The sequence below is a fragment of the Rhinoderma darwinii genome, chromosome 2 (genome assembly GCF_050947455.1).
Source record: "Rhinoderma darwinii isolate aRhiDar2 chromosome 2, aRhiDar2.hap1, whole genome shotgun sequence".
Classification (NCBI taxonomy): domain Eukaryota; kingdom Metazoa; phylum Chordata; class Amphibia; order Anura; family Rhinodermatidae; genus Rhinoderma; species Rhinoderma darwinii.
The window spans coordinates 201,748,926-201,763,473 of NC_134688.1; the positions used below are offsets into that span (position 1 = coordinate 201,748,926).

Here is a 14,548-nt window from a genome sequence, read left to right on the forward strand (position 1 = left end):
CGAGCGTTTGCTCATTCATCGGCTGATTGTTGCCCTGTTTATATGAACGCTCGTTTGCCCGATCATTGACCTATGTAATAGGGCCTTTAATTTTCCTGTTTTTGGGGCGGTCCTCATGAGAGACAGGTTTTTTTTTGGCGAGGTGGGAAGTTTACTCCTCCAGTTATGTTGAGAGGGCAGGTATGCTTTGGTAGAAGAAGCATTGGGGGTGATTTATGAAAACCAGTTAAAAAAGAAGCTTGAACAGTTCATAGAAACAAATTAGATTAAACATTTTTATGACGTGTTAGGAAATGTAAAGTGAGCTAATTGGTTGCTATGTAAAACTGCAAATTTTTTTTAGCGTGCATACATTTTATACATGAGTCCCATTGTTTCCCCGCTGAAGGCTTTTACATCAAAATCATTAAGTAAGTTAATGTTACTATGCCATATGAAGAGTACATCATCTATATACCAAATACTGACTGGTAAATACTACATTGCAGAAAATCGAGTTTCAAATCTTTTCATCCATATGTTTACATGCTACCAATCATATCGTTATATTTAAATTAAGTCATTTGAAATAAGAAATTGCTATAAAAAAGGACACAAGAAACACAAAAGGGAATCAAAAGAAAACCTGTCCATTTTTCTGTGTAAAGAAAAATTGGAATAGTAAAAGTATTTCTATAGCTTTTCTAAGCACATATCGCTGTAATGAAGATTTCTTTCCATGAACATATTTTATTACAAAATGGTCCGCACAGCAAGTTAATACAAAATCTGTTTATTTACTTGCATTTCATGATCACAGTTTCCGGTTTATTGTGCTCAGTAAAATATTTAGTCATAACATATTTATGCTGTTGATATAAATAGGAATGGTTAAAAATGCATCAGGGAAATCAATACTCAATGACAAGCCTGCTCTATATTTTCTTTCTCACAGTGAAGAAACTAGCCAACTATTCATTAATCAAGCCATGTACACATGACACAGGGAAAGTGTGTGAGCCAATGTACATTTAGATAGTAAGAAGGCATCTTTCAGTTTAATCAATTTGTTGTTTTTCGCTTACTTGCATTTACATGAGAAGTTTCATTTAATTTATACCAATTTTTAAATAGAAAGAGACATATTTAAAGGGTAATTAATGGCAACTTTTCAGAATACATGCATGAAGAAGATACTTTGATCATAAACCTTTGTAAGCATATTCATACTTTCAATGTTCCTATTGCTATAAAAGTCACTGCTTAAATTAAGTACACTGCCTAAGAACTCATTAATAAACCCACAACAAAAACACATCCCTAAAATAATTTGATGAACTTTAAATACATTTTTATTGTTTAACGTCATCCACACTTGCGTATGTATTTAAGTATTAAATGGAAACCGCAGAACCAACGCATCAATGCATGAACTATAGACCACCTTTCTTTACAGGGCTGCCTATAGGCATAAGCCGTCTGTGCCTAATTAAAATTCTAGCCCTAAGTAGGGGAGGAGTTAATAAATCAATAAATCTCCACCATTGGTTAACTGAAAATGGCTCATAAGCAGTAATGTTAGTGGCAGCTATAGTGTTAACAGCTTACATAGGGCTTATATAATATTACAGTGCAATAAAGTATTACAATATACTACAATTATTCTCATATATTACATTATAAAAAGACACAAGAACAAGGTACAAATTAAGTTTAGGAGGTTGAGGATGAAAAGCATGTAATATACATGAGCATGTTATTATACAATAGTAGTATTCTTCTAAAGAAATATAAAATGTACAGAAGAGCCCACATTTTTTTTTATATCCCACCCATGAAGAGAACAGGCAACTACAGTAAAGTACAATCCACCTTTCCATTTTCCTCAAGAACCAATCGAGCACCCTTGAGAATAATTGGCTGGTCCCCACCAAAAAAACAACAAGCGCATAAAACTTAGCTTTTGCTTTCTTATTTTACTTTTCAGCACCTCTGTTCATTTGGGGCTATATATAAATAGACTCAGAACTTTGGTTACACATATTGTTACATTTAGAATGAAGACTTTAATGATTTATTTAATGTAGAAGGGAAAAAATTTTTGGCCGTGAGCCAACTTGTTAACAACATAATTAGTTGCAAGCAGCTGTGTCATCTTGTGAATATTGTCCCGTACTGACAGAATAATTTGGGTTATTAATGGTAAAATATTTGCCTGTGAAGAAAGACCACACTTTCTTTTTTTAGAGAAAGTGCAAAACATAAAGGTGTCAGTAAATACATTGATTCTTTGTTCTAGAAAATACAACTATAGTTGTGGGATAGCAGTTGTGTATTGAAACCCTGACACTATCTTTTTGAATTCTGGTCTAACCTGAGGCCATTATCATGGAAAATATGCTCTTTTATGTAGACAAAGCACAGGTTTGGCCTATAACAAAGCAAGTTCATGGTTTGCAGTGAGAGGTCTGGAAACGAAACGTCTCAAGATACATTCAGCTGTGTATGAAAGTAAGTTTCTTATATATTGTAAAAATGTTCCATATTGTTAACAAAAAAAGAATGAATTAAATAGGTGTTCCACGACAGGACAACTGATGACCTATCCACAGGATAGGTCACAGTATATGATCGTGGGGGCCCGATACCCGGACCCCGCACCCACCAGCCGCACCGGCTGCCTCCGGGTGCCAGATGTTTAGAACGGTATGCCGTAGTTGGAGCCGGAAGCAAATGGCTCCAGTCACGGAATCATGGCCGAGATGCAGTACTCCAGCTCTGCTCCTATTCAAGTGAATAGAAGCAGAACTGCATTTCTGCAGAACGGTCGCTATGCAGTGGTCGGAGCCATCAGCTTCCGGCTACAACTACTGCATACTGTTCAAAACATCCAGTGCCCAGAGGCAGATGGCGCGGTTGATCCGTGTGGGGTCTGGGTGTCGAACTCGAACCGATCATATATTAATGACCTATCTTAAGTATAGGTCATCAGTTGTCCAGTTGTGGAAAAACAACTATTTTTTTTGGGGGGGGGGTTGTTTAATGTATATTTTTGTTTTTGCAAATTTCGCCATTGTGCCCAGCCAGGTATAATAAATTACCAATTTAATAGGCATGTAGTTGCTCTGACTGTCGTATTTTATGGGCTGGAGAATGCTGAGCACAATCTGTGCTGACACTGGGTTTCAATCATAGCTGAATTAAGAAAGTGCGATAGCTATTCAATCCGTTATCAATGACTAGATGTCACTCAAGATAATCTAAATTGGTAATCTGTAACTGGAAAATCTAAATAGAATGTAAAGAATGCAAAGGGGATTGAGTATAGCTCCAGTGAGTGAGGCAAGAATCTTTATAAAAGTCATTATCCTTATTTTCAACCTGACAGTGTTCGATAATGATAAGAAAGTATCAGCAGCCCATACCTATTATACTGCTACAATACTGTTTGATATTTTTTTTTCTGCATACTTGGTGAAATGCAGTGTAAGATCTGAAAGCATTTTTAAAGTGGAAGATTATATTTCCTCCTTTGCAAACTAAAAGGCTGTCAAGGAGACAAAGTTGGAGTCCAGATATTACTTCAAGAATACAGGTATCTGACCCTTGAAGTGCATGGAACCAGGAATTGCTCCATATGCCATAAATGTCAGATAGATGCGGGTCCCACCTCTGGGACCCGCACCTATATCTAGAACAGGTTCCTTTAAACTGCTGTTTGGGCACACAGTAGGGCTCAGAAGGGAAGGAGCGGCATTTGCCCTTTGGAGTGTAGATTTTGCTCGATTGGTTTCTGGGCGCTTTGTAGCATTATTTTTCCCTAGATATGCCATTTCAGTGGCAAATATGTTGTGCCAAGCTTGTGCCACTGGAGACACACCCCCCAAAAATTGTTAAAAGGGTTCTCCCGAGTATGACGATGCCATATATGTGGCATATTTGGGCACGCTGTAGGGTTCAGAGGAGAAGGATCGCCATTTGGCTTTTGGAACGTGGATTTTGCTTGGTAGTAGTTTTTTTTTGAAGTCTTACTGGTATTTCAGTTTATAATGTGGGGCTACATGTAAGCTGGACAAAGTACATCAGGGGCATAGTCAGGTGGTATAAAAATGGGGTAAAAAAAAGAATAAAATAATCCATAGATATTTTGCTGCAAAGCAATCCTTAATGCACAGGCCAGTGTCGCACTGATAAATGGTGTCATTTCTTATCCCCGTTTTGGTCCACACTCCGCATCTTTTCACTTTGGGGAATATTGCTGGGAAAGTATTTTCCTGGTATAATACGGGCACCCTCGCTTCCAGCAGATGTGTTTGGGCCCTACCGTTCCTGGTTCCCTAATATTGGGGCCTTGATAATTCACCTCTTGAAACAGAAGAAAGGTTCCCCTCGGGCCTACACAGTTGCATATTTTTTCTTTCCTGGCTTATTGGAGCCTTAACTAATTATTATTTTTTTTATAGACGTAGTGGTATCAGGACTGTTTTTTGTGTGGGACGAGGTGTAGTTTTTATTCGTACCATTTTGGAGTACATGGGACTTTTTGATCACTTCTTATCCTATTTTTTGGGAGGCCAGGTGATCAAAAAACTGCAATTCTGGCATAGTATTTTTTAGGTTTTTTTTATACAGCAGACACCACACGTTATAAATCACATGCTACCTTTATTCTGCGGCTCAGTCCGATTCCTCTGATACCTAATTTATAGCACTTTTTTATGTTTTACAACTTTTTGCGCAATAATATTATTTTTGTGAAAAGAATGTCTTTTTTTCTGTCGCCAAGTTGTGAGAACCATAGCGTTTTATTTTTTTCCGCTGACGGAGCTGTATGACGGCTTGTTTCTTTCGAGACAAGCTATATATTTTATAGGTACCATTTTTGGATATATGCGACTTTTTGATCACTTTTTATTCCAATATTTGTAGGGCAAAGTGACCAACAAACAGAAATCCTGGTATAGATTTTTACGTTTTTTTTTACGCCATTCATGGAATAAATATTATAATATTTTTATAGTTCAGGCTGTTACGGTCGTGGCGATACTAAATATGTATGGTTTATTTATTTTTTTTCAATGATAAAGGACTTGATAAGTGAAAAGGGCGATTATATTTTATTCTATTACTTGTTTTCAAACTTTTTTTTAAATTTTTTAAACTTTTTTATACTTTTTTTTAAGTCCTACTAGGGGACTTGAAGGTCCAACTGTCTGAGTTTTTTTTCTAATACATTGCACTACCTGTGTATTAGATCTGTCTGTCATTCACTGACAGCAAGCCGATTAGGATTCGCCTCCCAGCGGGGCCTTATCGGCTTCCACAATTGCAGAGCAGGATGCCATTGTTAGGCCTCCTGTTGCCATAGCTGCAGTCGGCAGCCCTGATTGCATGGCAGGGCTGCCGATCTGCTAGCAACCTCTAAGATGCAGCGATCGCTTTTGATTGCTGCATCTAAGGGGATATTGGCAGGGATCGGAGCTAGCTCCGGTTCCTGCCATTACAGGTGGATGTCAGCTGCAACATACAGCTGACATCCACCGCTGATGACGCCGGCACCATCTTGCCGTCGGCTACGGAAGCCTTTCAGGCCCCACCTCTCGGCGGGGCCTGAACGTCTTCCATGCTAGGCAGACCGGGAGGCCAGTATTAGGCCTCTGGTTGCTATTGCAGCCACCGGAACCCCTGCAATTTCATTTCTGGGGTGCCGATGAGCTGCAAACACCTTAAATGAAGCGATCACTGTTGACCACTGCATTTAAGGGGTTAATTGCAGGGATCAAAGCTAATTTCGGTCCCCGCCATTACAGCCGGATGTCAGCTGTAATACACCGCTGACATCCGGCAATGATGGCACCGACTCAGCTTCTGAGCCGGTGCCATGCATTTGTCGTATGTATACGGCAAAATGCAGAAAGCACTAGCTTTCCATGATGTATCCATATGACAAATGTCGGGAAGGGGTTAAAAAGTGTTTTTATTTAGTAAAAGTTCAAAAAATAAATAAAAATACACACATATGGTATTGCCCCGACTGTAATGACCCAAACAATAAAGTTAACATGTAATTTAAACTGCATGTGAACGCCGTAAAACAAAACCACAAAAAACAATGGCGGAATTGCTATTTTCTTCCATTACCCCCTCAAAAAAAGTAATAATAAAAGTTAATCAATAAGTCCCATGTACCCCAAAAAAGTACCAATGAAAACTACTTCTTGCCCCGCAAAAAAGAAAGCCACATATCACAAAATTTAAAAAGTTATGGCTCTTGGAAAGCAACGATGCAAAAACAAATAATTTTAGTTCAAAAGTGTTTTTATTGTGCAAAAGTAGTAAAACATAAAAAACCTATACATAAGTGGTATCGCCATAATCATACTGACCCATAGAATAAATGTAACATGTTATTCACATGGCACGGTGAACGGTGTAAATTTAAAACACATTGAACAATGCCGCAATTACTGTTTTTTTCTATTCCCTCATATAAAAGGTTAATAAAAGTTAATCAATATATTATATGTACCCTAAAATGGTGCCATTAAAAAGTACAACTATTCCCGCAAAAAACAAATCCCCATACAGCGACGAAAAATATCAAAAAGCTCTTTGAATGCGACGATGGAAAAACAAAAAAAATTGCTTGGCCATTAAGACTTATATTAGGATGGTTACTGTGGGGTTAAATAGGGCACTGCCTAATATAAATTCAAGGTTGGCCATTCAAAATTGGCCTTTGTATTGTGTCACAGCGTAACACACATCTATGGATTATTTTATTGTTTTTTTTACCCCATTATTATACCACCTGACTATGAGCCTTATATACTCCGCCCGGCTTACATGTACCCCCACATTATAAACGGAAACACCAGTAAGACTCCAAACAAAACTACTACAAGCAAAATCTACGCTCCAAAAGCCAAATGGCGCTACCTCCCTTCTGAACCCTACAGTGTGCCCAAACAGCAGTTTATTTCCACATATATAGCATCGCCATACCCGGGAGAACCCTTTTAACAATTTTTGGGGTGTGTGTCTCCAGTGGCACAAGCTGGGCGCCACATATTGGCATATCTATGGAAAAATTCCCATTTTCACTATGCAACATCGAGTGCACACCAATTTCTGCCAATCACCTGTGGGGTTAATATGCTGACTACACCCCTAGGTGAATACCTTGAGGGGTGTAGTTTCCAAAATGGTGTCACTTCTGGGGGGGATCCACTGTTTTGGTCCCACAGGGACATTGCAAATGCGACATAGCGCCCAGAAACCAATCCAGCAAAATCTGTACTCCAAAAGCCAAATGGTGCTTCTTCCCTTCTGAGCCCTACTCTGTGCCCAAACAGCAGTTTATGACCACATATGTGGTATTGCCGTACACAAGAGAAGTTGCTTTACAAGTGTTGGGGTGCTTTTTTTCATTTATTTGTTGAGAAAATGAAACATTTTCAGCTAAAACTACGTCTTATTGAAGAAAAATTTTTTTTTTTTATTTTCACTGCACAATTCTAATAAAATCTATCAAACACCTGTGGGGTCAAAATGCTCACTACACCCCTAGATGAATTCCTCAAGGGGTGTAGTTTCGTGAATCCAGTCACTTTTGTGGAGTTTCCACTGTACTGGTACCTTAGGAGCTTTGCAAAAGTGACATGGTGTCAAAGATCCAATCCAGCAAAATCTGTGCTCCAAAAGCCAAATGGCGCTCCTTCTCTTCTGATCCTTGCCGTGTGCCCAAATAGCAGTTTATGACCACAAATGGGGTATTGCCGTACTCCAGAGAAGTTGCTTTACAAATGTTGGGGTTCTTTTATTCCTTTATTTGTTGAGAAAATGAAAAATTTTGAGCTAAAGCTACGTCTTATTGGAAAAAAAAGGATTTTTTATCCTCACTGCCCAATTCTAATAAAATCTATGAAACCCCTGTGGGTTCAAAATGCTCACTACCCCCCTAGATGGATTCTTCAAGGGGTGTAGTTTCCTAAATGGAGTAACTTTTTTGGTGTTTTCACTGTTTTGGTCCCTTAGGGGCTTTGCAAATGTAACGTGGTCTCCGCAAACCATTCCTGCTAAATTTGAGCTCCAAAAGCCAAATGGCGCTCTTTCCCTTCTAAGCCCTGGCGTGTGTCCAAATAGCCTTTTATGACTGCATGCAGGGTATTGTTTTACTCGGGAGAAATTGGTTTACAAAAGTAGTGGTGTATTTTCTCCTTTTAGTCCTTGTGGAAATTAGAGAAAAATAGCTAAACCTACATTTTCTTTGAAAGAATGTACTGTAGATTTTCATTTTCACGGCCTACTTCCAATAATTTCTGCAAAAAACCTGCGGGGTCAAAATTCTCACTATACCCCTAGGTAATTTCCTCAAGAGGTATAGTTTCCAAAATGGGGTCACTTTTGGGGGATTTCCACTGTTTTGGCGCCGCAAGAGCCTTTCAGACCCGACATGTTGCCTAAAATATTTTCTAATAAAAAGGAGGCCCCAAAATCCTCTAGGTGTTCCTTTGTTTCTGAGGCCTGTGCTTCAGTCAATAAGTGCACTAGGGCCACATGTGGGGTATTTCTAAAAACTGAAGAATCTGGGCAATAGATATTGAGTTACGTTTCACTGGTAAAACTTTCTGTGTTACAAAAAAATTAGATGAAAAATGAATTTCTGCAAAAAAAAAAAAGATATTTGAACATTTCACATCTACTTTGCCTTAATTCCTGTGAAACATCTAAAGGGTTAAGAAACTTTCTAAATGCTGTTTTGAATACTTTGAGGGGTGAAGTTTTTAAAATGGGGTGACTTATCGAGTGTTTCTAATATATAAGGCCCTAAAATCCACTTCACAACTGAACTGGTCCATGTAAAAATAGCCTTTTGAAATTTTCTTGAAAATGTGAGAAATTGCTGCTAAAGTTCTAAGCCTTGTGATGTCCTAGAAAAATAAAAGGTTGTTCAAAAAACAATGTCAATCTAAAGTAGACATATGGGTGATGTTAATTAGCAACAATTTTGTGTGGTATTACTATCTGTTTAACAAGCAGATACATATAAATTTAGAAAAATGATAATTTTTGCAATTTTTCGCTAAATTTTGGTGTTCTTCACCATTGAATACTTAATGTATCGAGCAAATTTTGCCAGTAACATAAAGTCCAATGTGTCATGAGAAAACAGTCTCAGAATCGCTTGGATAGGTAAAAGCATTCCGAAGTTATTACCACATTAAGTGAAACATGTCAGATTTGAAAAAATTGGCTGCGTCCTGAAGGCCAAAACAGGCTGCATCCTGAAGGGGTTAAAGAATATATATATATATATATATATATATATATATATATATATATAGATAGATAGATAGATAGATAGATAGATAGATAGAGAGAGAGAGAGAGAGAGAGAGGGATAGATAGATAGATAGATAGATAGATAGATAGATAGATAGATAGATAGATAGATAGATAGATAGATAGATAGATAGAGATATATATATATAGATATAAATAAAGAAAGTCTTGCAGCACTCCAATAAGCAAAATCGTGAAGTTTATTCAGTCCACATCAAGCAAAGGTGCAACGTTTCTGTCCTACAATAGGATCTTTCTCAACTCTTCGTTGTATATATATATACATATATATATATGTATATATATATATAAATATATATATAATTATTATTATTGAAACCCCCTATATAATATCTGTATGTGGTTTTTGTTGAACTCAGTAGGTCCTCAAAACTGCAGCAGGTAAAGAAGCCTCCAAATGCATTGAGTGAATGGTGCCTAAGATATGTTTTCTAAGCAGAGTGACACGAGAGGTATACTTTGGAAAAGGGGCAGACACAGACAGCTGAGGGCCCCTGTGCAAGATTAGTATATGGACCCCTTGGTCTTCAAAATGTCATCATAGATCACCCACTTATGTCTCTCTTACAATCTATCAGTAATTGTTATCCATTAAATACATCATCTCAGGCACTTACATGCAATCTAATAGACAGAAGAAGGCTGCTTTAAAGTAACAGTGGGCCCTCTTACTTACTGGCCCCTGTGCAGCTGCACAGGTTGCACCAATGGTATGTCTGCCCCTGCTTTGGCCTCATACGCATGGCAGAACAATATATCTATAGAATATCTCTATAATGTGGCATCGGATGGAACAAGCTGAGGTTTTGTCTCTGGCATATATCTGAGAGAAAAAAATGGTTGCTGTGTTACGGCTCTGTAAAACTTGAAACTTGTGCGGAACCGTAGCATAGCCGTGCATTATTGTTAGCATTTATTTCAAGGCACCATTAATTCCAGGGAGCTGTACATATGAAGCATGAGGTTTGGGCTGAGAATTGAGTAAGAACTCATTTGTCCTACTTTAAAAAGGGATGGATTGTGACATTTCCATGTTCAGGAGAGCTGTTTCATGACTAAAGGGGTGATATTGAATAATCATAGTGGAAGCCCTGCACATCTGATGACTTACAGATGAAAAATCTGCAACTCAGATAAACTAACAGTAATATGAGGATTATTTCTTTTGGCTGGAGTTACCTTTATATGCATGTTCTAAACTTGTGTTGATTGAATTAACGCCTATGTTTCAATGAGCTGTATTAGCTCAATATTATTTTATTTACTTAATGGCTGTCAAAGTTACAGAGCGCTCCTGTATATATTACTATTTTCAAGGATTACTGTAAACACAAATTTATATGCCGAGATGTATTTAGCACAGAGATTACAGAAGGATCCCAGCTGTTTCAAACTTTCCTTAGCTCATGATTTACAGTAGTTATAAAAAGTGTTACATTTGTATGTGAAAATGATGCCATAATATTTTTTCTCACTGGAGCTATAAAGAGACTTGAGTATAGTTTCTTCTACAAAAACAGAAATATGAAGCACAAAGGGATATTTAATCACAATACGCTGTCACAGAATTAAAAATCCATTTTGGATGAAGTCTCGTAGGAGCCAAGGAAATTTGGTTGTTTGTAAAAATCAATTTAAAACTTTTAACACACAAACAAAAGAACACAGAGGCAGATGTTTTTCAGCTTTCAATTAGCCACAATCATGTTCCTGGGAGGAAAAGAAGAATTGCATTTTGCTACATGTCCAATTGCATTGCTTAAGTGTTTTTAATTACCACCACTAGCTACAAAGGGCTGATTGTTGTAAATGGACAGTGCTCCAGCTCTGGGTAAAACAATCTTTTTTTCTAATTACCATTATTTTTAATGGGAGTCAATGTGCTTCATTTTGCATTCATTCACTCACCCATTTTAACATTTGAATCATTACAGAATAATTGCCAACACATTTTAGTTTAGAAACATAAATATGGTTAGAGTGATAAGTTAACATAACATGCAAAATATGCATTAGCATGCATACAATGAAAGTAAAATGCAAATCTGCAAAGTTGTATGCACATTGTCGAAAACTATATACAACTATTAAGCTGGGCCTTCTATTTATGAAGGACGAACAAGGCTACCATCAGAGCATTACAGCTAGTACTGCCATCAGTGGCCCAACCACAAAGGTAAAAAAGGGGCCTTTTCGCCGCCACTACTGCCCAGTGCCAATCACATGTTACTTTACTAACTTTAGCCCCAGCGGTAGTTACTTTGGAAAAAGGTACAGGCCCTACAATGTAATAGGTTTTGTTCTGCTCTGTAAAGTACCTACCCAAAGGGCCTTACTCACATGGTCCTGATGCTGGCCAGTGTAGTGGGTGGCACATTAAATTAGGTGTTTGAATGTATTTTGGGGTCTGGTCTGAAATATTTATGCAGTAGGGCCCAAAAATTCCCCATGGCAGACATGAAGGTAGGAAATACAAAATTGACCTTTATTTGCTTCATTGTGTAGTAGGGTGGTCAAGAACAACATATAAAGAATAAATCTTGCTAAAAAGTCCTTGCGTCCGCAGTCAAGGGACCCGGCATCGCAGGGCGCCATGACCGCTTCATTACTTTACCCCTTCCCGACCCATGATGTGCCGCCACATCATGGAGCTGGAGGGGGATGATGTATGAAGCGGGCTCACGCACTGAGCCCGCTCCATACACTGCAGGTGTCAGCTCCTGACACGCTGCTCTATCGGCCAGGAACAGCAATTTCGCTGTTCCTGGCAGTTTAAAGGGCTTGTGCCATAAAACACATGTATCCCCTATCCTGTGGATACATGTGATCAATGGGATTCTTCTGTGCATGCGCGAGTGGCTCTCCATTGATCTCTATGGAGCTGCGGAACAAATAAGCCGGACACAGAACCCGGAAGTCCAGGCTTCTCATGTAGCACTTTGGGTGACTTTCGGTCCCCTGTTCTCCTTATTGCTGGGGGTCCCATCAGTGGGACCCCCAGCGATCTCACATGTAGCCCCTATCCTGTGGATAGGGGATAAATGTGTTTTATGGCAAACCCCTTTAACTAGTTAAATGCCGTGGTCAATAGCGACCACGGCACTTATAGGGGTTTTTCTATGAAGGACATTTATGACATATCCACAGGATGTCATAAATGTCAGATAGATGCAGGTTCCACCTCTGGGACCCACACCGATCTCTATAACGGGGCCCCCTAAACCCCGTTCTAGCTTTCTGTGCTCTCCCGGTCACTTGATTACATGTGGAGTTACTGAAACAGCGTAACTCGCGGAGCTACGCTGTTTCCGTAACTCCCATAGAACTGAACAGTAGTTCCGGAAACAGCATAGCTCGCATGCTACGCTGCTTCCATAACGGTCATTCACTACTATGGGAGTTAGGGAAACAGCATAGTTACGCTGTTTCAGTAACTCCACATGTAGCCAAGTGTTCACTGGTTCAAGTCCCCTAGGGGAAGGGGAACTAATAAAATGTGGAAAAGAAAAAAAATGTTAGATACATTTTCAGGAGTGTAAAAAAAAGAAATATTAAAAGTAAAAAAAAAAACTTTTCCCATTTTCCCCAAGCACAATGTAAAAAATAAAATAATTTGGTATCGCTGTGTCCGTAAAAGTCTGATCTATTACAATATACCACTATTTAACTCGCACGGTGAGTTTAAAAATGTAAAACATCAAAATAGTTTTTTGGTCACCTTAGTACTTAAAATATGAAATAAAAAAAAAAGTGATCAAAAAAATCGTATGTACCCAAAAATGGTGCCAATAAAACTACAGCTTGTCCCGCAAAATGTAAGCCCTCACACCGCTCAGTCGATGAAAAAAATATAAAAAATTTTTGACTCTCAGAATAAATAATTTTTTAACAAATATTTTTTTTCCTATACTCTTGTCTAAAACCTGGGTGCGTCTTATGGTCAGGTGCGTCTTATAGTCCGAAAAATACGGTACTGTCAATGTGTTCTTTTATAAGTATATTTTCTGTAGAAGATGGCCACCAAAGAGCACTCTCTGGGAGTACCGCTGTAGATACCTACAGTCAAAGCAGTGGTGCTCCTTTCAGAAACCTCACCAGTATTGTGACATTTTCCGTCAATTCATAGTCCTTTTTCCTGTATGTGGCTGCGAAAATGCTTGGGTGTCTTGTAATAGCTATAGAATTTCCAGAACCAGTATTTTTATGTCTATGCTTTTTTTGCTGCAGTAATAGCATTTGGTAAATGCGTATACAATGTTTAAGCTGGATCTGTCTGGTAACCTATGGCGAGGGGAAGCTGAGCTTGGTTATATGTATTAATAGCATTATCTGCAATATTTTATTGCAAAAAAACAAGAGAAATTCTGCCCTCTCCGACTGTGAGCCTCTTACTGATTGACAAATTTCCCTGTATTCACACTCATATAGGGAAAACCGTCAATCAGTCTGTGTGGGAAGGAGTTCTCTGACTTTTTACTGCAGAAAATACTATGAAAATATATATTTTGGATCTCCGCATCACTAACACTGTTCCTCAATTCACCTAGACTATCAGATTTAAGATAGTTATTGAATCAGTTTTTCTAAATTGAAAGTCAATCTTGATTTAAAAAAAAAAATGCCTAAAAGTAGCAGTATAACTTGTAAATTAATCTGTGTATGGAACTGGGGAAAATATTTCAACATGTAGTTGAAGAAGACGTTAAGAAAGACAAAATAAAGGAGATTGAAATTTCACATGTTCAGTCATATACAGTATAATGATTTCTTAAACTGCAATTATCTTTGATTTATAATGGCCACTAAAATTATCGCCATTTTGCAACCATTAACAGCTTTGACACATTAGTGAATAAACATCATAAAGATGTGTGATCTATTCTCACATCTCAACTGCACAGAGAAGTAATTACATGTTTCCACCAAATGACAAATGACATAATCAATAACCTGTAAACTGTCAATATTTTACCATTACTAACAATGATCCTAAATTACTAACATATTGATAACATTTTGAAAGCAGACAGTTTTGTTCCTAAGCACACATGATAAGTGGTGCAGATAAAATGAACAGTCCTTTTAGAATGAGTGTTTCTGGGACTAAGTGTGTAATAACAATTTATTGATATGCAGATCTAATCTCAATGATGCATTTAGGTAGGCTATATGAAACCTTTAAAGGGTAACTAAACGTTCAACA

At 38.0% G+C, this 14,548-nt stretch overlaps 1 protein-coding gene across 7 annotated transcripts in view; it reads right to left on the bottom strand.

Moving 5' to 3' along the window:
- Positions 1-14,548, bottom strand: part of DMD (dystrophin) — a 2,416,993-nt gene that overhangs the window by 1,144,955 nt on the left and 1,257,490 nt on the right. The window lies entirely within an intron of this gene.